The 26,810-nt window shown below is 40.9% G+C and overlaps 1 protein-coding gene across 1 annotated transcript in view; it reads right to left on the reverse strand.

Moving 5' to 3' along the window:
- The window catches only part of shank2b (SH3 and multiple ankyrin repeat domains 2b), a 680,429-nt gene extending 653,865 nt beyond the window's left edge, over nucleotides 1–26,564 (reverse strand). The window contains exon 1 of the mRNA XM_067994155.1: nucleotides 26,514–26,564. The gene's annotated coding sequence lies outside the window, so the exon portion shown is untranslated. The remainder of the gene's footprint in view (nucleotides 1–26,513) is intronic.
- Nucleotides 26,565–26,810: the final 246 nt, after the last annotated feature.

Consider the following 26,810-nt stretch of genomic DNA (forward strand, 5'->3'; position numbering starts at 1 on the left):
TCGTCAAGCCAATTTTGTATCCAATTGGCTACCTCACCTTGGATCCCATGAGATTTAACCTTATGTAACAACCTACCATGCGGTACCTTGTCAAAGGCTTTGCTGAAGTCCATGTAGACCACGTCTACTGCACAGCCCTCATCTATCTTCTTGGTTACCCCTTCAAAAAACTCAATCAAATTCGTGAGACATGATTTTCCTCTCACAAAACCATGCTGACTGTTCCTAATCAGTCCCTGCCTCTCCAAATGCCTGTAGATCCTGTCCCTCAGAATACCCTCTAACAACTTACCCACTACAGATGTCAGGCTCACCGGTCTGTAGTTCCCAGGCTTTTTCCTGCCTCCCTTCTTAAACAAAGGCACAACATTTGCTACCCTCCAGTCTTCAGGCACCTCACCTGTAGTGGTGGATGATTCAAATATCTCTGCTAGGGGACCCGCAATTTCCTCCCTAACCTCCCATAATGTCCTGGGATACATTTCATCAGGTCCCGGAGATTTATCTACCTTGATGCGCGTTAAGACTTCCAGCACCTCCCTCTCTGTAATATGTACACTCCTCAAGACATCACTATTTATTTCCCCAAGTTCCCTAACATCCATGCCTTTCTCAACCGTAAATACCGATGTGAAATATTCATTCAGGATCTCACCCATCTCTTGTGGTTCCGCACATAGATGACCTTGTTGATCCTTAAGAGGCCCTACTCTCTCCCTAGTTACTCTTTTGCCCTTTATGTATTTGTAGAAGCTCTTTGGATTCTCCTTTGCCTTATCTGCCAAAGCAATCTCATGTCCACTTTTTGCACTCCTGATTTCTCTCCTAACTCTACTCCGGCAATCTCTATACTCTTCAAGGGATCCACTTGATCCCAGCTGCCTATGCACGTCATATGCCTCCTTCTTCTTTTTGACTAGGGCCTCAATCTCCCGAGTCATCCAAGGTTCCCTACTTCTACCAGCCTTGCCCTTCACTTTATAAGGAATGTGCTTACCCTGAAGTCTAGTTAACACACTTTTGAAAGCCTCCCACTTAGCAGACGTCCCTTTGCCTGCCAACAGACTCTCCCAATCAACTTCTGAAAGTTCCTGTCTAATACCATCAAAATTGGCCTTTCCCCAATTTAGAATTTTAACTTTTGGGCCAGACCTATCATTCTCCATAGCTATCCTAAAACTAATGGAATTATGATCACTGGTCCCAAAGTGATCCCTCACTAACACTTCTGTCACCTGCCCTTCCTTATTTCCCAAGAGGAGGTCAAGTTTTGCCCCCTCTCTAGTCGGGCCATCCACATACTGAATGAGAAATTCCTCCTGAATACACTCAACAAATTTCTCCCCATCCAAGCCCCTAATGCTATGGCTGTCCCAGTCAATGTTGGGAAAGTTAAAGTCCCCTACTATTACCACCCTATTTTTCTTGCAGCTGTCTGTAATCTCCTTACATATTTGCTCCTCAATTTCCCGTTGACTATTTGGGGGTCTGTAGTACAATCCTATCAAAGTGATCTCTCCCTTCTTATTTTTCAGTTCTACCCCTGTGTCATTTTATCTGACATAAAATACATGAATGAACAAATACCAATTTTTCAATGGGTTTTGCCTACTTTCTATCACTTCATATCATCAAATTCAATAAATGAGACTAACTTTGCCCTTGGTGATGGCCCTAACTCACTTTACAGGACTGTAATGTGGCACTAACCTTTCTTATTGCTTTGCACATGTTCACGCCTCAACCTAGAGTCTCTCGTGGACTTCCTCTGGCTGGAGCAAAAGACTCTTCTGCCTCCCTCACAGTTCCAAACTCCGCACATGGTCTTTTTTTCCACACTCACAGAGGGGATGCCAAAAACTTGACCTCTGACCCTAGGCTAGGTTAATATGAAAGTTTGCAAATAAAACATGTATCCCATGTACTAAATTTAATATACAATAGATTTCTCTAGATTTTACGTATTTTGTATTTTTTTTAAGTAGCACCTCTATCTATAACTCTCAACGCCGCCTCTCTTTTATCACGTGTAAATATTTTTCAATAAGTACTGCGTCGGATTTTTCTCTGAAAGTAATAGCGAAGCTATCAGCGCTCACCGTTATTTCAGTGCATCTGGTACAGCAACTTCCCGCGACCGCACATGCGCAGTTAAACGCGGAAATCCGGAAGTTCCTCTACCAGATTCCCTGCTCCTCCGTAAGCTTCACGAGAACTGCATCTCGCCGGCTGACTCACCATTAAAATGAATACAACAGTGTGAAGTTCCTCTACTGCCCTGATGGAAACCAAGTAATCTCGCCAAAAAAGGTACGTCAAGTTTTTAAGTCAAAGCAAAATTTTAATTGCGTGGTAAGTCTTATTGACTGCCAAACAACCTCTCTGGCACGGAAAGATTACTTTTACAAATATGGAGTCTCATTACTTCAGATTTTAATTGTTGTTGGACATTTAAAAAAAAATGTTAAATTTTATTTTTTTACTTTTTCTTTCTGTCTCTTTTATCTGTTTTTTATTTCAATATTTCTTACTCTCTCTTTCTGTACCTGATTGGGTATTGAATTTACTATTCTAATTTACACTTCCTGGTTCTGACATGCTTCAATCTGGTTGGTTAAGGGGATAGGCAGTTGCTTGCCCCGTTCACACGAGTCCCAGATGCCCGGTAGAGGGCGCCGCACTAGATTGAGGGCCCCATGAGAGGAACTTGCCGTGCAAAAGCCCATGGAAAGTCTATGAGCAAGTCCAAGTCTAACAAAGTCCGGGCACCGTTCGTCCACTGCTCGGAGCAAAATCCAGCCCATTACTGTGAAGAGAAATTTGATTTGTAATATATAATGCAGTACTGTACAGGGGACTTGTATATCAAATATCTTAGCCCACCTCACTCACTATTGAAATTGCATGTAATTTTTACTGGCACAAGTCAAAAAATGACCTAAGAGAAAATAATAACAGTTGATATTTTTAATTAATCTGTAGTATAATTTGCCAGCAAAAACAGCTGTGAATCAGATGGACTTTAAATGATTGTCTGTTTAAATCTAATTTAAAATCCAAAGTTAATACTGAAATTCCATATGCTATAATATCTGTTCAAACTAACATTTTGCAGTTAATATTTGCATCATTGTTATCCATAATTTTGAAGTCTCTCATCACAGGAAGTCATTTAGCCATAAATCCATTCTTGTTAATGAAAGCTCTTCATTCCAATTTTTGCAGATTTTATATCATACAAATAATCACCCATGGCATTGGCCCTGGAAAAAGATAGTTTCTCTTTGTTCCTGCAAAAGTATCTCTGCTAATCTTCCAGCTATCTATTTTTTTCTGTATTGCTCGTCAGATTTCTGTTTGTCTTCTCTCTCTCTATGCTTCTCGCACGCTTTCTCTCATTAAGAAAGAGCTTGCAATTATATAGCACCCTTCATGACCTCGGGATGTCTAAAGCAACTCACAGCGAAAGAAGTGCTTTTGAAGTGCAGTTACTGTTATAATGTAGATGGATTTAAGATACAGATTAGCCATGATCTAACTGAATGGCAGAACAGGCTCAAGGGGCTGAATGGCCTACTCCTATTCCTATGTTCCTAAACACAGCAGCAAATTTGCAAACAACAATGTCCCACAGACACCAATAAGATAAATAGCCAAATGATTTGTTTTGGGGGGTTGTTGGTTGGGGGATAAATGTTAGCCAGGACACCAAGAGAACTCCCAGGCACTGCTTTAAATAGTGCCATAGGATCTTCTACCTGAGGGCCTCAGTTTAAGGTCTCATCTTAATGACAGCACCTCCGGTAATGTAGCACTCCCTCAGTGCTGCACTGACAGCCTAGATTATGTGCTCAGGTTTCTGGGGTGGGGCTTTAACCACAGCCTTCTGACTCAGAGGCGAGAGTGCTGCCACAGAGCCAACATCAACACTACTCCATCTCTATATCTCTGTGTTAGTCCAAGACTCTTTTTCCTCACTTTCTCTCACTTAACGTTCAGCCGCCTAGGCCCCTTGTCTGGTCATTATCACATTGCTGTTTGCGGGGCCTTGCTGAGCGCAAGTTGGCTGCCTGCTTCCGACATTACAACAGTGACTACACTTCAAAAGTACTTCATTGACCTGTAAAGGTCGTGAAAGGCACTGTATAAATGAAAGTCCTTCTTCCTCAGAGGCAAAAGAGCTATCGGCTGAGTCAAGCTAACACAAGTCAATTTAAAAATGTAACCTTGCTTAAATAAACTAAATAGCTATTTATCACATAACATGATCAGAATTACAACTTTATTGCTATATTACATCGAGATACATCGAAATTACAACACAGAAACAGGCCATTCGGCCCAACTGGTCTGTGCCGGCGTTTGGTCACATGAGCCTCCTCCCTCCCTACTTCATCTAACCTATCAGGATATCCTTCTATTCATTTCTCCCTCGTGCTTATCGAGTTTCCCCTTAAATGCATAAATAATCATTTAATCTTTCAACTCACAGAACCTAAGACCAAGAAGTATACCAAGTAATACTCACGAATACCCGTACTACAAAGGGTATACAATCAAAAGTCAAAAATTCACAGGCAGCATAACCGAGGTTATGTGCCCACCAAGCTACGATTTACCACCCATCTGGTGACAGCAGAAGCAGAGAAACCCGGCCAGTGACTGGTGCTGTAGCGTTTTAGTATAATTTAGAGAGAGGCTATTAATATAGTAAGAAAATGGTCATAATGTTTCTGAAAACATATGCAGTCTAAGGGTGATAATGTAAGCCTACATTTTAATGTACATTTCAAGTACTGAAAAAATGTAAACTGAAACACATGGATATAAGATTATACATGCACAATTAACAAGCAATACAAACAAATATTTAGTACTTGACAATTACTGCTCTTCAAATTGTTTGAAATAGATATCTGGAAGTAGCCAGGCTGAAGAACTTGCTTGTCTCCAAACAAACACACTATACTCGGCTGTTACAGATTTGATAGGACGGAATATAAATTGTTTAAGGTTGCTAAATAATTGATATAACGTTAAATATCTATCGACATGGAAATGGAAGAAATCGTTCCATGAAACTTTTACATTATAGAGATTGAAATTCTGCTTATGCTATTAAAAAAAATCCAGCAAAAAATAAATAAATATTTATCAAGGACGGAAAGAAGTCAGGAATCAGTGTCCTACCGAGACTGGTGTGCAAGAGCAACGGTATCCCTCTGGTCATTGCCTTCATTCATGATAAACCACTGCCATATTTTAATGTACATCGGCGTGAATTTCATAAATGATTTAGGATTGGAGGAAAAGCCTATCAAATCCAGGTAGGCAGCACGAAGTTAACTCAACTCTGACCGAGCACTGTGCTCGCACAAAGCTTCACTGAAACTTAGCAGGGTCGGTATCATTGTGCTGTGCTCGCAACCATTGTCCCTAGGAGGAGTTTATTTTAGAAAGACCGCTTTTTGTTCTAAAGCCAAGACAAGAAAAGGAACAATCAATGCTTATAATTATTCATTACCCTCAGAAGCTGTGATACCATTTTTGAAGAATACTATATTAAATGTTCTTGGCAAGATCCTCTTGTTTTAGCTGCTTTCGTTTTATTCACTGTACAATAACTCAATATTTCTCATCTAGACAACACATGGGGAAATTAAACAATAAACGTAATGTTTTTTCGACTTTTTTTTCAGAACAGCTTGTGGGATTTTTCTTCTCGCTTTCGTCTATTGATTTTCTGAGAGTTGCTTTTCCTTCTGAATTTACGAGGGATGGCTCTTCTGCTTTTGATTCAAACATAGTAAACCCAGAAAAAAACTCCAGATTTCAATACGTTTTACATGTTTGAATGTACGAGCTTTATCGCGGTTGACTTGCTGGAATTCTTCACGTTCTTTGAATTTCTGGGATGTTCCTTTATGAAATTTTCAATCGGCCCCATTATTTTTAGGCATTGATGATACAGCGGTTACTTAATTCCCCAGGGGAACTGAACTTCTCACATTATACTTCCCTCAGATATTTCTGTTTCCTTTAATTTTCAGGTTAAATTCAGTCTTCACTTTGATCGAATCAATGCCAGTGATGGAAGCTAGTTCAGGTTTCTTCAGAGAGCACTGTGTATTGGTCAGTGTGCTTCTAAATTCGATAGATCAGAAAGTGCTGGGTTCAATTCCTGCTGTTGTGTGTTATTTGCTTGTTTCGGTCGTTAAAGGCAGATCAGTCGTTCGTGTAACTTGAATTTTCCTTTTCTGGAATTTTGTCCTTTTTGTCCCTTCAAATTTCCACCAAATCTTTCAGACTTATTCTCAGGATTAGTTCACTATTTTCCTTAGATTCCTAAGATAATGTTCTTTGTGTCCTGGCAAACATGTATCTCTCAATCAACATCATTAAAACAGATTAACTGATCATTTATCTGGTCGCGATTTGTGGGATCTTCCCATGCAACAAATTGGCTCCCCTGCCATTCCCCACATTGCAACGGTGACGACATTTCAGAAGTACTTCATTGCCTGTGAAGCACTTTGGGACATCCTGAGGTCAAGAAAGCTGCTGTATAAATGCAAATTCCTTCTTTTTGAATTTTCAATTTAGGAGGAATTAGCCTGCACTGACACGGCAATTGTATGTTAATGCAGAGCAGCTTTGCGTCGCACCAGTGCTGCAGTTTTAGTGTTAATGAAGCCTGAACTCGGAACTTTTTTTTTCTTTTTTTTAGTCAAATAAGAATTTTAATTTTCCTGATCAACTTTTTTTTTAGGCCCCCCTTTTATAAGAAGGGGGAGTGTGGGGTGTGCTTAAATACTAAAAACCAAATAAACCAAAACCAAGTGTTCAAATTAAAATTTTATTATCCTCGTCCAGGATGCACTCCAGCCCCTGCGGTGCCCACCGGCCGCGGAAAGCCTCGAGCGTACCGGCAGACACCGCGTGCTCCATCTCCAGGGCCACCCGGGCGCGGAGCATTCCGCGGAAGAGAGGCAGACAGGCCGAGCGACCGCCCCCACGGACCACGATCATCCTAGACCTGTGGATGGCCACCTTGGACAGGCCCAGGAGCAGGCCCACGAGAACGTCCACCGACCTGCCCGCCCCCCTCCTCACCGGGCGGCCAAAGATCAGGAGCGTGGGACTGAAGTCTGAACTCGGAACTAGGGCCCCACCGGACACTGGAGTGAAACAGAGCAACGCTCCTTGGAGCTTTACTTTGTTTCACTTCAGAGCCAGGCGGGGCTTAATACCTGATTTACACTAATTGCATCTTAGGACCCTAATTTAAATATATTAGGACCGCCTGTTTCTGGTAGAATCGCTGCCGCCTCATCGAAGCCTGCTGGAAAATCGCATCAGTCAAGCCTCGGGTGGCAAGTCAGTGGTGAGTTTCTTTCTTTAGTGTCAGTTGTGGCTCAGTTGGTAGTACTCTCGCCTCTGAGTCAGAAGGTTGTGGGTTCAAGTCCCACTCCAGAGACTTGAGCACAAAGTCTAGTGCTATGCTGAGGGACTACTGCACTGTCAGAGGTGCTATCCTTCAGGTGAGGTGTTAGACTGAGATTTCTGTCTGCCCTTGCAGGTGGAAATAAAAGATCCCATGGCACTACTCAAAGAAAAGCAGAGGTGGTATCCCTCAACCAACATCACTACCAAGCAGATTATCTGACCATTATCATGTTGCTGTCTGTGGGAGCTTACTGTGTGCAAATTGGTTACCATATTTCCTACATTACAAAAGTGACTACACTTCAAAAAAATCATACTTCATTGGTTGTGAAGTGCTTTGGGACATCCTGAAAGGTGCTATATAAATGTAAGTCTTTCTTTTCAATTTTTATCTCACTACCACCCTGTAAAATGGGGCAGTAAGGAGATAAAAATCACCCCTAAGGTTACTGGTGGTGCTGAGCCAAAATCGCTCAGCGCCTGATGCTAAACATGCACGCTTGGAATTTGTGTGGGGTGGTGGGGGGGGTTTGCAGCACGATATCCCCCCACCCCCAGCCCGGAAAAACAGCACAAATCTGTCCTCCTTGTCTACTGCACAAGTCGACCCAACATCAGGCCTGTACTAATCCATGCCCCCAAGCTTCCCTTTGCACCACTGTACCTCTGTGAAATAATGCAGAGAGTTTTATTGGCCCAGAGCTTGCTCTAAAAATAACGCGATGCTAACAGGGCTCACCGTTATTTGCGGGCAAATGGAAAAGCAACTTCCGGTGAGCGCAGATGCGTAGTCAAACATGGAAATCCAGAAATTACTCTACTAGATGCCCTGCTCCTCCATAAACTGCACGGGAAAGACAGCTCGCCGGTTGACTCACCATTGGAATGGGCCAGCACAAAATTGCTCTCCTGCCCAGCTGGAAACTATTTATTTTCGCCAGAAAAAAGTACGTCCAGTTTTTTTAGTCTAACCAAAATTTTAACGGAGTGGTAAGCCTTAATTACTGTCAAACAACCTCTCTGGCACTGAAAATTTACTTTCACAGTGTGGAGTCTCATTCCTTCAGATTTTAATTGTTGTTGCACATTTTTTTAAAAATAATTTTTATTTTTTTATTTTTGTCTCTTTTATCTCTGCCTTTTCATTCAATATTTCTTACTCTCGCTTTATTTCACTTTCTCGAACTGATTTTACATTGAATTTACTGTTGTAGCTTGCACTTCCTGGTTCCGTGTCTGCGCAGCTTGGTAAGGATGCTTCAATCTGATTGGTTGAGGGGATATATGGCTCCTTTCCCCGCTCACACAGCTCACAGATGCCCGGGGGGAGACGCTGCACTTTTTTCAACTCCCCATTGCAGGAAGTTGGTACCCAAAAGCCCGTGGATAGTTTGTGGATAACTTTAAACCTGGCGAGCGCGTTTGTTCGCCACTCAGTGCAAATCCGGGCCAGTATGTTTGAACTGTGCAACCACACAGCATGTGGTACCAAGCACAAATAATGGGGGTGGCAGTTCACAGAAGAACAAACCAACATGTCATTTCAGATTGGATAACGCTCATAGGACTCATAGGAAGATGCCATTCAGTCACATATTTTCAACAAACCCCCGATTGTTTGGATTCTATTTCTCCTTCTTGCTCTCTTTAAATACTCCATTCACTTTTAATGTATCCTTTTATATAATTCCAGGCTCCCTTTCCTTCATTAATACTACAGGAGAAATGATTGGCACATCACGAAGACACATGCCAGTCTTGGATGAACTGCAATTTTCTCCAGTCAAACATTGGGAAGACCAAACCCATTGTCTTCAACCAAAGACACAATTTGCGCCGATTCCAACTCCCTCTCTGGCTGGAGAATTAAACTGTTCAAAACTCATGGGATATAATTTACATCCCACCAGTAAACTTGATAATGTGCAAACAACAAGATAAGTTATGGCTGAACCTAGAAGTGACGAAGGGGTGTTTCAGTGGCAGTGGGACCGAGGTAGGGGTGGAGGCAGGAGATGTTGAGGCAGACAAAGTAAGCGGGTGGCAAAATCAACAATTAAACACATCAGCAAAATTGGGTAGCACAGTGGGACAGTACAGGGCTGTTCAAAATGGCCCCGAGTCTTGCAAACTGCCGCTCTATCTCCAACCTCCCTTTCCTCTCCACACTCCCTGGATGTTTTGTCGCCTACCTTTCCCACAACTCCCTATTTGAATTTCTCCAGTCATGTTTCCATCCCTACCACAGCACTGAAACAGCCCGAACCAAAGCTACAAATGATATCTGATATGATTGTGACCATGGGGCATTATTCTTCTTCATCCTCTTCAACTTTCTGCAGCCTTAGGCATGGTCAACCACCAACTTTTCCTCCAGCACGTTTCCTCTGTTGTCCAACTTAGTGGGACTGCCCTCACTTGGTATTCTGACCTATCCAATTGTAGCCCATGCATCTCCAGCAACGGCTTCTCTTTCTGCCTCAGCACCATTACCTCAGGAATCCCCCACAGATTTATCTTTGACTTCTTACTCTTCCTCACCAATATGCTGGTCCCTTAGTGGCATCATCCACAAATATAGGGTCAGCTTCTACATGTACACTGATAACACCCATCTCTACCTCTCCATCCCCTCTCTCAACCCTTCCACTGCCTCTGTTGTCAGACTGCTTGTCCAACATCCAGTTTTGGATGAGCTGCAATTTTCTCCAGTTAAACATATCCCATTGTCTTCAACCAAAGACACAGACTTTCCGCCAATTCCAAATCCCTCTCCGGCCACTGTATCAAAAAGAACCAGACTGTTCACAATTTTTGTCCTGTTCGACCCGGGGATGAGCTTCCAACCCCATATCCTCTCCATTACAAAGATTGCCTACTTTCCCTACTTCTGGCTGCACCTCAGTCTATCTGCTGTTGGAACCCTCATCCATGCCTTTGTCACCTCCAGACTTAACTAGTCCAGTGCTCTCCTTGCCAGCCTCACATCCTCCCCCTTCTGTAATCTTCAGCTCATCCAAAACTCTGCTGACTGTATCCAATCTGCAACAAGTTCCGTTCACCCAACACCACAGTCCTTGCTGATCTACATAAGAACAGAAAAACACAAGAAATAGAAGCATCAGTAGGCCATATGGCCCCTCCAGCCTGCTCCGCCATCCAATCAGATCATGGCTGATCTTCAACCTCAACTCCACTTTCCCGCCCGATCCCCAAATTCCTTGATTCCCCTAAAGTCCAAAAATCTATCTATCTCAACCTTGAATATATTCAATGACTCAGCATCCACAGCCCTCTGGGGTAGAGAATTCCAAAGAATCACAACCCTCTGCATGAAGAAATTCCTCCTCATCTCAGTCTTATGGCCGACCCCATATCCTGCAACTATGCGCCCTAGTTCTAGACTCTCTAGCCAGAGGAAACAACCTCTCAGCATCTATCTTGTCAAGCCCCCTCATAATCTTATATGTTTCAATGAGATCACTTCTCATTCTTCTAAACACCAGAGAGTATAGGCCCAGTCTACTCAACCTCTCTTCATAGGACAACCGTCTCATCCCAGGAATTAATCTAGTGAAACTTTGTTGCACCCCCTCTAAGGCAAGTATATCCTTCCTTAATAAGGAGACCAAAACTGTATGCAGTACTCCAGGTAAGGTCTCCCAATGCCCTGTACAACTGTAGTAAGACTTCCTCACTCTTATACTCCAACCCCCTTGCAATAAAGGCCAACATGCCATGCCTTCCTAATTGCTTGCTGTACCTGCATACTAACTTTTTGTGTTTCTTGTATGAGGACACCCAAGTCTCTCTGAACACCAACATTTAATAGTTTCTCACCATTTAAAAAATATTCTATTTTTCTATTCTTCCTACCAAATTGAATAACCTCATATTTCCCCACATTATACTCCATCTGCCACCTTCTTGCTCAATCACTTAACCTGTCAATATCTCTTTTCAGATTCTTTGTGTCCTCCTCACAGCTTACTTTCCCACCTAGCTTTGTATCATCAGCAAACTTGGATACATTATACTCGGTCCCTTCACCTAAGTCATTAATAGAGATTGTAAAATGCTGAGGCCCAAGCACTGATCCTTGCAGCACCCCACTAGTTACAGCCTGCCAACCTAAAAATGACTTGTTTATCTCTACTCTCTGTTTTCTGTCCTTTAACCAATCCTCTATCCATGCGAACATGTTACCCCCAACCCCATGAGCCCTTACCTTGTGTAACAACCTTTGATGTGACACCTTATCGAATGGCCTTTTGTAAATCCAAATATACTACATCCACTGGTTCTCCTTTTTCTACCCTGCTAGTTACATCCTCAAAAAACTCTAATAAATTTGTCAAACACGATTTCCCTTTCATAAAACCATGTTGACTCTGCCTAATCATATTATGATTTTCTAAGTGCCCTGTTACCACTTCCTTAATAATGGATTCCAGCATTTTCCCGATGACCAATGTCAGGCTAACAGATCTGTAGTTCCCTGTTTTCTCTCTCCCTTCTTTCTTGAATAGTGGGGTAACATTTGCTACCTTCCAATCCACTGAGATCATTCCAGAATCTGGAGAATTTTGGAAGATCATAACCAATGCATCCACTATCTCTGCAGCCACCTCTTTTAGAACCCTAGGATGTAGGCCATCAGGTCCAGGGGATTTGTCGGCTTTTAGTCCCATTAGTTTGTCCAGTACTTTTTCTCTAGTGATATTAATTGTTTCAAGTTCCTCACTCTCATTTACCCCTTGGTTCCCCATTATTTTTGGCATGCTTTTTGTGTCTTTTACTGTGAAGACAGATACAAAATATTTGTTTAACGCATCTGCCATTTCCTGATTCCCCATTATAATTTTTCCTGTCTCAGCCTCTAAAGGACCAATGTTTACTTTTGCTACTCTCTTCCTTTTTACATACTTGTAGAAGCTCTTACAATTTGTTTTTGTATTTCTTGCTAGTTTACTTTCATATTCTATTTTCTCCGTCTTTATCAATTTTTTGGTTGTCCTTTGTTGGTTTCTAAAACTCTCCCAATCCCGAGGCTAATTACTCCTCTTGGCAACATTATAGGCCTCCTCTTTCAATCTAATACTCTCCTTAACTTCTTTAGTTAGCCACGGGTGGATCACTCTTCCTGTGGAGTTTTTTATTTCTCAATGGAATGTATATTTGTTGAGAATATTGAAATATTTCTTTAAATGTTTACCATTGCTTTTCAACTGTTAAACCCTTCAATTTAATTTCCCAATCTACCTTTGACAACTCGCCCCTCATACCCATGTAATTGGCTTTATTTAAGTTTAAGACTCTAGTTTCTGACTTAAGTACATTACTTTCAAACTCAATGTGAAAGTCTATCATATTATGATCACTCTTCCCCAGAGGTTCTTTTACTGTGCAATTACTAATTAACCCTATCTCATTACACAGTACAAGATCTAAAATAGCTTGTTCCCTGGTTGGTTCCATAATGTATTGCTCTAGCAAACTGTCTCAAATACATTCCATGAACTCAACTTCCAAATTACCTTTGCCAATTTGATTTGCTCAGTCTATATGCAGATTGAAGTCCCCTATGATCACTGCATTACCTTTGTTACAAGCTCCTATTATTCCATGATTAATACTCTGTCTAACGATATTGCTACTATTAGGGGCCTATAAACTACTCTCACCAATGTTTTCTGCTCCTTGTTATTTCTAATTTCCACCCATACTGATTCTACTTCCTGATCTTCCGAGCCAAGATCCTTTCTCACTACTGTCCTTATGTCATCCTTTATTATTAGGGTTACACCCCTCCTTTTCCATTCTGCCTGTCTTTTCTAAATATCATGTTCCCTGGAATATTTAGTTCCCAACCTTGGTCATTTTGCAACCATGTCTCTGTAATAGCCATTTGATGAAACCCATTTATCTCTTTTTGTGCAATTAATCTATCTTGTTACGAATGCTCTGTGCATTCAGATAATGAGCCTTTAATTTTGATTTTTTACCATTTTTTCCTGCTTTGACCTTACTTGTTGCACTATTATTGGTAAACTCTCTGTCCCTTCCTGCCACAATCTGCTTATCTTAACCCAAGTCACTACACTGTTCTATTGTCTTAACTTTCTAAATTTCCCCTCACCTGACCCCTCCTCCCCTTTTTAGTTTAAAGCCCTATCTACAGCCCTACATTAGAGGACTGGGAGCCAATATATTAAATTTTAAATCCTCAATGTTATGCATGGCCAAAGAAACAAGACCTTGAACACATCTGAGTTAATGTATATAATAAATAAAAAATATGCTGGAGAAACGTCACAAAAAGAGGAGTTTCGTGTAGAGCATAAATGCTGGACTCGACCAGTTGGGCTGAATGGCCAGTTTCTGTGCTGTAAATTCTGTGTAATTCTATGTAAAAATATACTGGCAATATGCTCCTTTACTCTCAACAAGAACTGATGACATCACTGTTCCTGCCTCAGATTTATTTAAAGGTTCTGTTCAGCTAGACTTCCCCCAATGCCCCCCCCACCCCACCCCCCCAAAAAAATATCGAGAACAAAAGGACTTCAGAAGTCAAATTGTACATAATGAATAGAAACAGTTGCAATGAAGGAACTCTCACAGTCTCATTTCTGCAGACAAAATCCCCACGTTCTGCATAATGCGCCTAAGTGTTGACTGAAGGCGCGAAGAAAAAATTGACACAAGCAGCCAAATCTTCAGCTTGTGGATTTGCTGCCGGATAATGATTGTACAAACAGTGGCTCATAGATGTACAAAGTATACCCTGCTTGCAAAAAGGAATCATTTCAAATATTTAATTCAAGAGTTTGCTTCTTGCAAGTCAACAGCACAACGCTTAATGCAAATTGAGAAAAGCTTACCCTGGTGTAAATATAATTGAAATAAGTGAATCATCTTCTTGCAGGTTTAATATTTTACTAATTTTCAGATTTTGTTTTTCTCCTTCATTGATATTATCTAATTATAGCCCTCAAGGCTACCAAATGCATCATGATCACAATGTATAAGTCTAAAAAGAAATAACGAGGACGAGAAAAGACTTTTCAAGTTCCTTTATCTCTTCATTCTCTGGTGTAAAAACCTACCCATGTCCTTCAGGTAGTAAAAGCTAGAGTGCAAAGCACTGACAATGCTGAAGCAATGAAGTTAGCAGTTGTGAGGGTGAAATTCCTCCTATTGACACTAAACACACGGTACTCACACCCACATTTCCACTTAAAAATTATCCACAGATGGGATTTAAGCCCCACAGGGTAGATATTTGTCTTAAGCCACCTGGATGGTAATCCAGAGGAACGGATTGCCCACACTTTATACAACCCACCCTACCTTCATTCCATTGATGGATTGATAATCGGGTGGGTTCTATAAAAGGTGGGCGATCCCTTCCACCAAATCCTCACCCAGGCGGTGAAGATGAAAATCACAGAATCTACCCCATGTCTCAAAAAATATTAAAATATTCTGACAGAAGAGACAAAGGGCAGATTTTCTAGAGACTGATGTCACTGAAAATGCATTTGCAATTTCCATTTTTGACACAAATGTTATTTGTAATGTCAACATGCTTCTATTTTTTCAATGTGTGACATTTTCAATCGCTGTGATAAAAAAAAATTCTATTTACAAGTCTAATTTGCCATAAATGTGGCCTTACTCTAATTGATAAAATTGAGAAATCTTAGAAGTCACCACTTATTTATTTATTTTCCTCCTCCTACCTTCTGTGTAATTTTTCAGTATCAGCAGCGTCTTTAGCCAGGAAGTGAGGCAGACAACCTGCTCCTAGGCCTCAGCTCCTGCTGCTTTATAACCAGCCAAAAGGAGGCGCACAAGAGCTGCTTGGGGTGACTCCTCACCGGCGCGAGAAGCTACTCTACCAACCCCAAGGTTATGACTTTGAAAGAACAGAGCATGGTAAAATTGTATGTTAGGAATTCAACTAGCTAACATCTGCCCTTTCCCAAATGCCACTTTTGCCATTGTCTAGGAAGGGATCAGTTCAATATATGTTTGAGACGAACTTTCCGCCAATTTGCAGGGAAAAAAAATGTCCCATCATTCTCCATCATACTGTTCACCGTGACAACACTAACAAGTCTGCCAATGGGGTAACATCAGAACTCATCAATCATAATTTAATCACCTTAATTATTTGGTCTATACATATGCCACAACATTAAATGCATTGGTGCAAGACATCAGTGTATGAAGAACTGCATGAACACAATGTAAATTGATTAAACCTGATGAATACACACAAATAAAATATCTATTTATCACAGAATTGGAATTGGTTCCACTTAGCAGAAGCTTAGTCCCAACAGGAATGTATCGACAAATGCTCCCCTTACAGAGAGTTAATAACTTTTCTGATTGTCTCTTCCCTTCTAAAGGAAACAATTATTATTTCATGAGGGAGTGGCCAACATCTTGTTCGGATAATAAAGTTCCTTTCTGTTTTCTGCCTACCTGGATTGGAAAGAGTTCATTGCTTTTGTGCAGCTGTCACTATGGAACGATTTTGTTTTTCTTTCAGCAGTCTGGAGCTGTCATGTAAAGAAGCAAAAGTAACCCAGAGAAACATCTGCTCCAAAATGATTGGGATCAGTTTGAAATGTCAAGATGAGCTTGCTGCTTTCAAAATGTCGATTCACAAATATCAATTTATAGAAACCCACAGGAAGATCACAACTGTTAAATGTCAAATGATAAACTGAGAACTCTTCTTGTTGCTACACACACTAAAAGTGCTGCAATGTTAGAAGCTATTCAGACACCAAAAGCTTAAATACTGAATAAGCTATGATTTTCTTGACAGTATATATTTATTTTAAAAACTCCTGGTTGAATGGATGGCATCCCATCTTCTTGGGCTACCAATGTGAACAACTTCTTCACCTTTAACATATAGTTCTTCACCGTCTTCCACACTTTGATTGTTTTTAAAGTTGAAGGCGGGAGTTTCTAATTCTATGAGATCTAATTGTGTCTAGATATCAAAGGGTCAAAGCAAGGATGCACACCTCCCACCTCCTCCCACCTCTCTTCATTTAACTCTATCAGCATAACCTCCTATTCCTTTTTCCCTCATGTGTTTATCCAGCTTCCCCCTAAATGCATCTATGCTATTCGCCTCAACTACTCCTTGTGGTAGTGAGTTCCACATTCTTACCATTCTCTGGGTAAAGAATTTTTTCCTGAATTCCCTATTGGATTTATTAGTGACTATCTTATATGTATGGCTTCTAGTTTTGGTCTCCCAATTCCAACTGTCCCACCCAATCAAACAGCCATTTCCCCCCCCCCCCCCATCTCCAATACGCTGACAACTAATAAACAAAAGTGTTTAAAGAAAATGAAAATACACATTTTTTTTAATGCCCTCTGATTTTTCTCTCTGGCTGCTTGCAGCAGTGCCCAGGAGATTAAGCTTTAATTCCTGGAGCGTTGGCAACCCTAACTGCAGCAACTCACCAAAGTTACTTTGACAGCACCTCCTTCTCCGTGACCTCTATCATCAAGAAGGACAAGAGCAGTAATATCATGGAAATACAGTCACCTCCAAGTCACACACCAGCCTGACGTGGGCAGATATCACCGTTCCTTTATCATTGTTGCATCAATTTCCAACACCACAAGGACTGCAGAAGCTCATGAAGAAGGCTCAATATAACCTTCTCAGGGCAACGAGGCATGGGCAGCCTTACCAGCGCCACCCACATCTTGAGAATAAGTAAAAAGAAAAAAACATGCCTATATAGTAAAGAACCCAACAAAATCTTCCTGACTTCTGTGATATTTTGGTCCATAAAACAACGCTCCTGCCGAACAGTGGCTCAGAGTCAGAGATGACTGCGCCTCCACAAGTGCATTACCACTATCCGCAATACATGTGCCCCTATACCCTGCCTAACGACTTTTTGAAACCATCTTCTTCCTCTTCTCTTCTACTCAAGCTCAATTTAACACAGGACAGAGGCTGGGTATTCTGTGGCGAGTGACTCACCTCCTGACTCCCCAAAGTCTTTCCACCATCTACAAGGCACAAGTCAGGAGTGTGGTGGAATACTCTCCACCTGCCTGGATCAGTGCAGCTCCAACAACACTCAAGAAGCTCGACACCATCCAGGACAAAGCAGCCCGCTTAATTGGCACCCCATCCACCACCCTATACATTCACTCCCTTCAGCACCGGCGCACAGTGGCTGCAGTGTGTACCATCCACAGAATGCACTGCAGCAACTCGCCAAGGCTTCTTCGACAGCACCTCCCAAACCTGCAACCTCTACCACCTAGAAGGACAAGAGCAGCAGGTACATGGGAACAACGCCACCTGCATGTTCCCCTCCAAGTCACACACCATCCTGACTTGGAAATATATCGCCGTTCCTTCATCGTCACTGGGTCAAAATCCTGAACTCCCTTCCTAACAGCACTGTGGGAGAACCGTCACCACACGGACTGCAGCGGTTCAAGAAGGCGGCTCACCACCACCTTCTCAAGGGCAATTAGGGATGGGCAATAAATGCCGGCCTCGCCATCGACGCCCACATCCCATAAACGAATTTTTAAAAATGCACTTATTTTCAGATGACCAAATAGTACTGTGGTTGTGATCTGTGCTCACTGTCTCTTCTTATTAACTGCGACCGACTTGCAGTGAATAGACATTGCTTCGTATTGCTCCTCAGAGTGAACTGTCAAATGTTGTTGGGTAGCACACTTTGATAAAATGGTTTCTGAACCAGAGAATAAAATGTAGACTTTTGTGGGGGAGAAAAAGTGAGGTCCCTTACAACAAATAATCCAATGGTGGTGATAGTTGAATGGGGATTCTTTGACAGTTTCAGCCTTTATTGACCTTGCAATGAGCATATGCAGAGACCTGGTTAACCAGCAAACATTAGGAAAACCCAATAGAGAAAAAAAAATCAGCATCCTAATGGAACATCCATCCAATGTATTAATATTACATAATACAATAATCAACTGGTAATTCATTAAAATACATAGTTCATTCACACCGAATGAAGTTCGCTTTCTCAATGTATTATGTAACACAAAAAGCCCTATTTAAGTCAAATAATTTAGATTTTCTCTGAAGTATTTTGCTCTGCCCTCCAACTGATCTTGTATTTATTTGGGAAATATAATAACTGAATGACAAAATTCAGTATCTACATTCCTGAAAGTAACTTTAGCACCAATAAATAGATGGTTTTAATTGATCATTCAGGTTGTATGAAACTGACCCAGTGTACACTGTTGAGGAGATATTAAATGCCAGAATCCATCAGTGTGACTGTTTGCAGCCAGTTCAGCTCTAAAATTGAAAGATATTAACTGACTGAGAGGCAAAAATACAATGGAAATCTGATGTTTCATGTTCTTTTTGAACAATTTAGATGCAGGAGCCAAGGGGTATGGATTGACTATGTGAAAAAAAAGCAATGGGTTAGGTTAGTAATGAACAATAACCTTACATATCCACAGGCATAAATACCAAGACGGCATGGATTAAACAGCATATATGACAGTCAACTGTTCATCCCATGTGTCAGCTTGACACCGCCTCAATCAGATCTGGAAGAAGGCAGGAGATTGTCAGGACCAATCAATCAGTTGGAGGGTAGAACTGAAGGCCATTGGAACCATTTTTTCTCTTGACTGTTTGTTAAGGAGAAACTTGATGCAATAAAGTTTTGAGGTGAGCTGATGGTTTCTGAGAGTCACAGTTACAGGTGCTTTCATTTAGTATTTGTCCCCCCACAAAAAGTTGTAAATAACAACCTGCTAAAATACAGCTTTTAAAAACCTTCAATTTTCGCCAAAGATACTTTCTGGTGGGCTGAAATTTGCTGACTATGAACTATATTGCAAAAGCAACACCCTGGGAGCTGGATATATAGGACAATGGCCTCAATTTGTGGTAATCTATGTACAACACTACAAGTTCTTTTCTCTGTACAACAGATGATACTTTTTTTAAAACTTTAATAATTTTTAGTCCAATGAGCCAATATAATCACTTGAATTATAATGACAATAATTCCATATAAAATTATAATTAAACTCTGCAAGGTGAAAGTGACTGAGTGCCTCATATAGAATCATTCTGAGGTAAATATTGAAATCAATGGAATGAGGATTGAGCAGTTTCTATAACAGACGGCTGATCCACTCTCTCAGATTACTGCCCATGTGATGAGTATCAATATTTACACCTCTGTCTTCTGTAATACTGCAAGATGGCAGAGTTGAGAAATGCACTGAACATGTCTAATTAAAAACCTTTCCCTTTAAGCAAATGCGTATTCCCCTAAACATGTTTTTAAACTTTTTTTTTTAAGCATGTATGTTTCTGAACCTCTCAACCTAAGTATTTTGCAACTAGTTACCACGTTCCACAGAGCCCAACAAAATTGAGCTTCTACACTCTACTCCTCATGTTTCTTTTATTACCACCAGCAGAAATGAAGTCCGACGTGTGAACAAATGTTAAGTCTTTCCTCGGCTGTTGTTAAGTGTTCATGATCCAATTCCTTTAACAGCGACACATATGATGATCTGGCCAAGATTCTTTAATATTATTTGGAATTTAATATTACACAGAATTACATAAATTGTACAGCCCGACAGGTCCATGCCGGTGTTTATGCTCCACACGCGCCTCCTCCCTCCCCTCTTCAGCTGACCCTATCAGCATAGCCTTCTATTCCTTTCTCCCTCATGTACTTATCTAGCTTCCCCTTAAATACATCTATGCTTTTTGCCTCAACTACTCCATGTGGTAGTGAGTTCCACAGTCTAACCACTCTTTGGGTAAAGAAGTTTCTCCTGAATTCCCTATTAGTAACAATCTTATATTTACGGCCCTTAGTTTTGGTCTCCCCCACAAGTGGAAACATCTCTACCCTGTCGAACCCTTTCATAATCTATAAGACATCTATCAAGTCAACCTTCAGCCTTCCCAGCCTGTTCAATCTTTCCTGATAGGTTTAACCATGTAATCAAAGTACATGTTTATTTCTAATAACTAACAGCATCAGCAGCATTATTACATTAGATCAGGAATACAATAAGGACAGATAAAATCTCCCTTTCTGGCAGCTAAGAACTAACACACTTTACTGGGTTACAATAATCCTTTATATATTGGAAAGTAATAAATAGAGTAATAAAAAAGGAACAATAAATCAAGATAAAACAATGTCGAAAACCAATTAATACAAACAAATTCTTTTAGCTCAGTCAGAAATTATGTTGGGCAAATTTACACAACAAACAGATATAATCCTGTGAACGATAAATGTTTTTGAAGAAATTATTAAATGAAAATAGAGAATAGGGTTGAAATATTTAACTGACATAAAGACAAGAAAAAAGTGGTTGTCAGTTACTAATCCAGAAACATCAAACGTAAACAAAATAGGTTTTTAGTTTCAAATTCCACTGACACAGAACTGGAATTAACTGAAGACTTCACAGAAGTGACACTCAATACACCAGTACAATTAATCTATTTAAAGTGTACTTTTAGGATTTAAACTATATTGAATAGGATAATATTACATGTTTGTGCGTAAAAAGGAAGACTTGTTTTACCACCTAACTACTGCACAATGTATTTTATTTAAATGCTCTCTCTGTTCCCCTTTGGCTTTGCTTACAGATTTGAGAACTGGGGCATGGTTGCAATGTTTAACTGCTAACCTGGCCTGTCCCTTTAAGATCAGTGCTCCCAGAGTCAGGTAATTGCAGCTGTTTGTGAACTGCTTGGGGTCAATCAGAGAGCAATTGTAACTACTTGTAAATTTCTGGCTCCAGATCAGAAGGTCCCATCACAACAAGACTGGCTTGCTTTCTCTTATTAAAAAAATAACTTTTGTATATGTAAAGAAAGAAGTTGCACTTATACAGGGTCTTTCACAACCTCAGGGCATCCCAAAGTGCTTTACAGCCAATGAAGTACTTTTTTTTAAAAAGCGTATTAACTGTAGTAAAAAAGTGTAAAAGATTACAGTGTGACATTTGGAGTGCAATGGACATGTGCTAGGCTTTTAATATATGATGAGTAAATTGCCCGTCTCATTGGCCACAGTGAGTTACATCGAGTCTACTGCAAAAAACAGGCCATTCGGCCCAACAGATCTATGCCAGTATTTACGCTCTATCAACCTACCCTTCTATTCCTTTCTCCCCCATGTGCTTATCTATCTTCTCCTTTAATGCATCTATGCTATTCACCTCAACTACTCCTTGTGGTAGCGAGTTCCACATTCTTACCACTCCTTGGGTGAAGAAGTTTCTCCTGAATTCCCTATTGGATTTATTAGTGATTATTTTATATTGATGAGCTCTAATTTTGGACTCCCCGCAGTGGAAATATTTTCTCTACTTCTACCCTATCAAACCCTTTCATTATCTTAAAGACCTCTATCAGGTCACCCCTCCGCCTTCTCTTTTCTAGAGAAAAGAGCCCCAGCCTGTTTAGCCTTGTTTAGTTGACGAATATAAGTTTTTACACAAAGGGGTGATGGATATGAGAGAGAGAGAGAGAGAGAGAGACACTTCAGAAATTCATTCCACAAACCCACTTAGTGGTCTGAACCCACAACTACGAATGGGAAATATCGACATCGCAATTTACAAAGGATGATCTAAAATAACGAGTAACAACAGATAGTAAAATTTATGGACAGGAACTGCATTCCCTAGCTGGGACCTAAATTGAGCACATACAAGAAGTGTTGACTGGCCTCTTCCCATGTTAAAAATCTCTATATCTATGCCCCATACAGTTGAATAGTCTAGTAGAAGTGAATTAATTCCAGTATAATTAGCAGTGTAAATAAATTATGCATTAGGTGATCCCAGAATCTGCTCATATAGTCAAAGTGGTCTATTTTTAAAAATCTCTTTCCATTACACAGCACAAAAAATAGCCAATAGATTACTAAGTCTTCAAGCTCAAATTTGTCCTGGCTGCTTATACTAAAGAATTGTTTTCAAATCGTTAAAACTTATGCAGATCATGCAAAAAAAAGTTATTTGAGATATACTGTAGATGACTTTCAGTTCTTAGCCTTCGGAAAGCACTTGCCTTAAAGATTAATTGGTGCAGTAAATATTTTCTTTCATGATTGAAGCCTTGATAATTCATTACCAACACCTTGAGAATAAGTTAAACAATGCCATTAATTCAGTTTTGCCTCAAGTACTTTAGGAAAATGTTTAATCAATAATATAAAGGGAATATGTCAAACTGCTCCCAAGAACATATTAACTCAGCCATCACTCAAAAACAACACAGTCCTGCAAGAAACAGAGGGCTGCACTGTCTAAACACGCCTTATGACTTGCTGGCGATAACAACGCAAAAAGATTATGGGAAATTCTGAGAACTCGCCATCTTTCATTTCAGCGAGACAGATTCTTTTTCCCCCACTTAACTCCTGAAGTTTCTTTGCACTGACTGCCCATTGTTATTTGTGCCTTGAATCAGAGACTAAGGAGAATCGCTGAACAGGTTTGCATGAGTGAGAAGTTTTGCCTTCGATTACATCATTAAAAAAAAGACTTGCATTTATATAGCGCCGTTCACGACCACGGGACATCCCAAAGCGCTTACAGCCAATGAAGTAGTTTTGAAGTGTAGTCACTGTTGTAATGTAGGAAACGCAGCAGCCAATTTGGTCCCACAAATAGCAATGTGATAATAACCAGATAATCTGTTTTAGTGATGTTGGTTGAGTGATAAATATTGGCCAGGACACCAGGGAGAACTCCCCTGCTCTTCTTCGAAATAGTGCAAAGCAATCTTTTACATCCATCTGAGAGGGCAGATGGGGCTTCGGTTTAACACCTCATCCAAAAGACAGCACCTCTGCCAGTGCGGCACTGCCTTAGTATTGCATTGGAGTGTCAGCCTAGATTTTGTGCTCATGTCATTGCAGTGGGACTTGAACCCACAACCTTCTGACTCAGAGGCAAGAGTGCTACCCACTGAGCCTCAGTTGACACTATAAGTCCAGCTAAAGTCCTTCGACTTCAAATCACCCCAGGATAAGATCCAGTTTGCACATTTTATTTCAGATTTCCAGCATCTGCAGTATTTTGCTTTTGCTTTAGTGTTTAATTCACTGCTGCTTCTCTTCCAGGAATGCCCCACCTTGAAGAAGTTCTTCTCTTCTCTCCGAGGGAATTTTCATTTGTCTCTTTTACCCTGGTCACCCTCATTAATTTCTGTTTCCCTTCTCGTGTTTGATCATGTGTGTCTGCTAAAACTCACTTCCACAGCCACATCTCTTTCCTCAGCATCTGTCTCGGGCTCCGACTTACTCCGTATGGATTCCAACTTAAATTCCACCCTTCATATTGCGGATCCACCATTGATCGCAGATATTTCCATGGAGTTCTGATAAAAGATCATCGACCTGAAACGTTAACTCTCTGCCTCTTTCCACAGACGCTGCCTGACCTGCTGAGTGTTTTCCAGCATTTACTATTTTTATTCCAGTTTGCATGGCTAGTTTGCCACAGGATAAAGTAACAGATGCAAACAGGTCCTGATTTGCATTCTACATTATTATCTCCTCCTCTTATCTCAGCAAAAATGAGGATCCCACCCATAATAGTGTGTTGCTATTTCGGAACGTGCTGACTTTCAGTTAGCTGTCGGTGGATTTTCTTTCCGATTGTACTTACTTTTACATTTAAAGGAGTACGTTTTCACGGAAAAAAATGTTATGACAATGTTTTTTTCCTTCAGGGTAAATTCTCCAAATGCATTCTTTGCAGGGCTACGGGGATAGGGCGGGGGAGTGGGACTAACTGGATTGCTCTTGCATAGAGCCGGCGGGAACTTGATGGGCCGAACGGCCTCCTTCCGTGCTGTAACCTTTCTATGATTCCATCAATAAATGCTGGCCTTTCCAGCAACACCCACATCCAGAGACTGAAAAAAAATGAGGCTCCACACAGTTGAATAGCTTAAAATTACTGGAGTAGAGCTGGAACCTGTGGAACTATACCCCAGCCTGTGCTGACTGATCTGGTGATGCAGCATGTACTCACTCTCGAACACTTTCATGGATACGAAGACTCAGTTTCCAATCTAACCTTGCCTAACATTTGTGTCCAATTTAAAGATTATGTTAATGCATGTTCCAAAATGATCGGCCTAAAAACATGGATGTTTCTATGAATATCACCGTACTGTATAAAAGTCATCCTTGGCTGAAGTCACATTTCTGTATGTTTCCAACATTACGTTAACCCCTCAATGAACTGAATATATCCAACATAATATATATTTGTTTTTTCCCTCCCTGTTTCCCTTGCCATCCAGTTCTGAAGGTGTGGACTCCTTGCTGAGGTCGGTTTTCACCGGCACCAGGTATCCTATTGTATCTCACTCAAGTGGCCATCACCGATTATCCCTTTTGGATGCCGCTCATCTGTAATTTCTTCCACTTCTGACATAGGGTCTACACACCCGAAACCTTAAACTTACCAGCTCTCTCCACAGATACTGACTGACTTGCTGAATGTTTCCGGCATTTTCTGTTATTATGACCACTGTTCATAGGCGAGCCTCAGCAGTGAGTGTCTGCAGGCTGCTCGACCTCAGAGTCATTATGGCTCAGCCAATCCTGCCCTTGCCAGATGTTCACACGTGTCCACTTCTAGCTGGGTCACTGGATGGGAAGTTGGCCGATTTTTTTTTGAACCCTTCCTCACCTAGGGACGCTGGGCAGAATTATAGTACTCCGACTGTATCCCAACTGAGATCAGCTAACTCAGTACAGGCTGGGCATCGAAACTGGGACCGTAACTGTCTGTATGACTATGATACCCACTAGATAAACCCACTGATCCATCTGTGGGGCTTACCAATGCAATAATGTTTCCCTAAGTCACATCTTTGACGGTTATATTACAGATATTTCTTTTTGCGCATTCACTCACAGAAATCTGAACATTGCAATTGTGAAAAGAATGATTATACTTTCAGAAGAGTTCACACCTTTGCAAAAGAAGCATATTTAAAACCAAGCATTAAAAACTAATAACTAACTAAAAAAAACTGAACGAGCAACAGAAACTAAAGGAAAAAAGCACAGCACATCAGGCAGCTTCTGAAACAGGAAGACAGGTTAACAGTTCAGATGGGTTCATGGTTCAGGTAGGATCCTTTAACAGCTAGAAAGGAGGATTTCATGACCTCGGGACATCCAAATGTGTTGCACAGCCAGCAAAGTACTTTCGAAGTGCAGTCACTGCTAGGGAAACGCAGCAGCCAATTTGCACATGGCAAGGTCCCACAAACAGCAATGACTTGAATAGCCAGATAACCTGTTCTAATGATGTTGGTTGAGAGATGAATACTGGCCAGGACACCAGTGAGGACTCCCCTGCTCTTTTTCGAATAATACCATGGGATCTTTACACCCACCTGAGAGGGCAAAAGGGGGCCCCAGTGTAAGGTTTCATCCAAAAGATGTCACCTCCGGCAGTGCAGCACTCCCTCAGTCCAGCGCTGAAGTGTCAGCCTGGGATTTTGTGCTCAAGTCTCTGGAGTGGGGCTTGAACCAATGACCTTCTGACTCAGAGATGAGCGTTACCAACGTGTTACCAACTGAGTCGAGGCTGACATTTTATCACTCAAAACATTAACCTTACTCTCGCAGATGTTAACCAACCTATTATGCACTTGTAGCAAGTTTTTTTTAAATTCTGATTTTCAGCATTCACAGCTTTCCATGTTTTCAATAAAAAGCACGATGTTCTACCTCAATTCCGCGTTTTCCTCGCATTATTCTACGGTCACATGCATTACAACGTGGAAAAATGTTGTGCTCAGAAGATCGATTCTATTTATATAAACAAACCGCAGCTTAATGTACAAGCTATCGCAGGTTGCATTAAATTAGAATCAACCAAACAGAAACGAGCTCATTGCATCTCCAAAACTGGAGCGTCACAATAAAGAAAAGCCAAACAATTCTCCTCAATGAGCATTATGGTGTCTCACTTACCCGGAACTCAGAAAGCTCATTTTGGTTTTAATCAGGAAAAACAAATTTCTTCCCTTGGCGTGCTGACTGCTCCTTCTGTTTTGCAGAAATTCTTATAACAGTGCTTCACAAGTAAATACATGCCCACAATACCACTTAAGTAGGTAACGTCATGGGGATTTGCATCATTTAAAAAAAGATCTCATGCACATTGTGGCTTGGGGTGGAGTTTGTTGATATCGTTGCCAAAGAAACGGAACAAAAAAAAACTGCCCCTGACAAATATTGTACATTTGTCCCCTTGTTATAATAAAGGGG

The sequence above is a fragment of the Heptranchias perlo genome, chromosome 12, assembly GCF_035084215.1.
Source record: "Heptranchias perlo isolate sHepPer1 chromosome 12, sHepPer1.hap1, whole genome shotgun sequence".
Lineage (NCBI taxonomy): Eukaryota > Metazoa > Chordata > Chondrichthyes > Hexanchiformes > Hexanchidae > Heptranchias > Heptranchias perlo.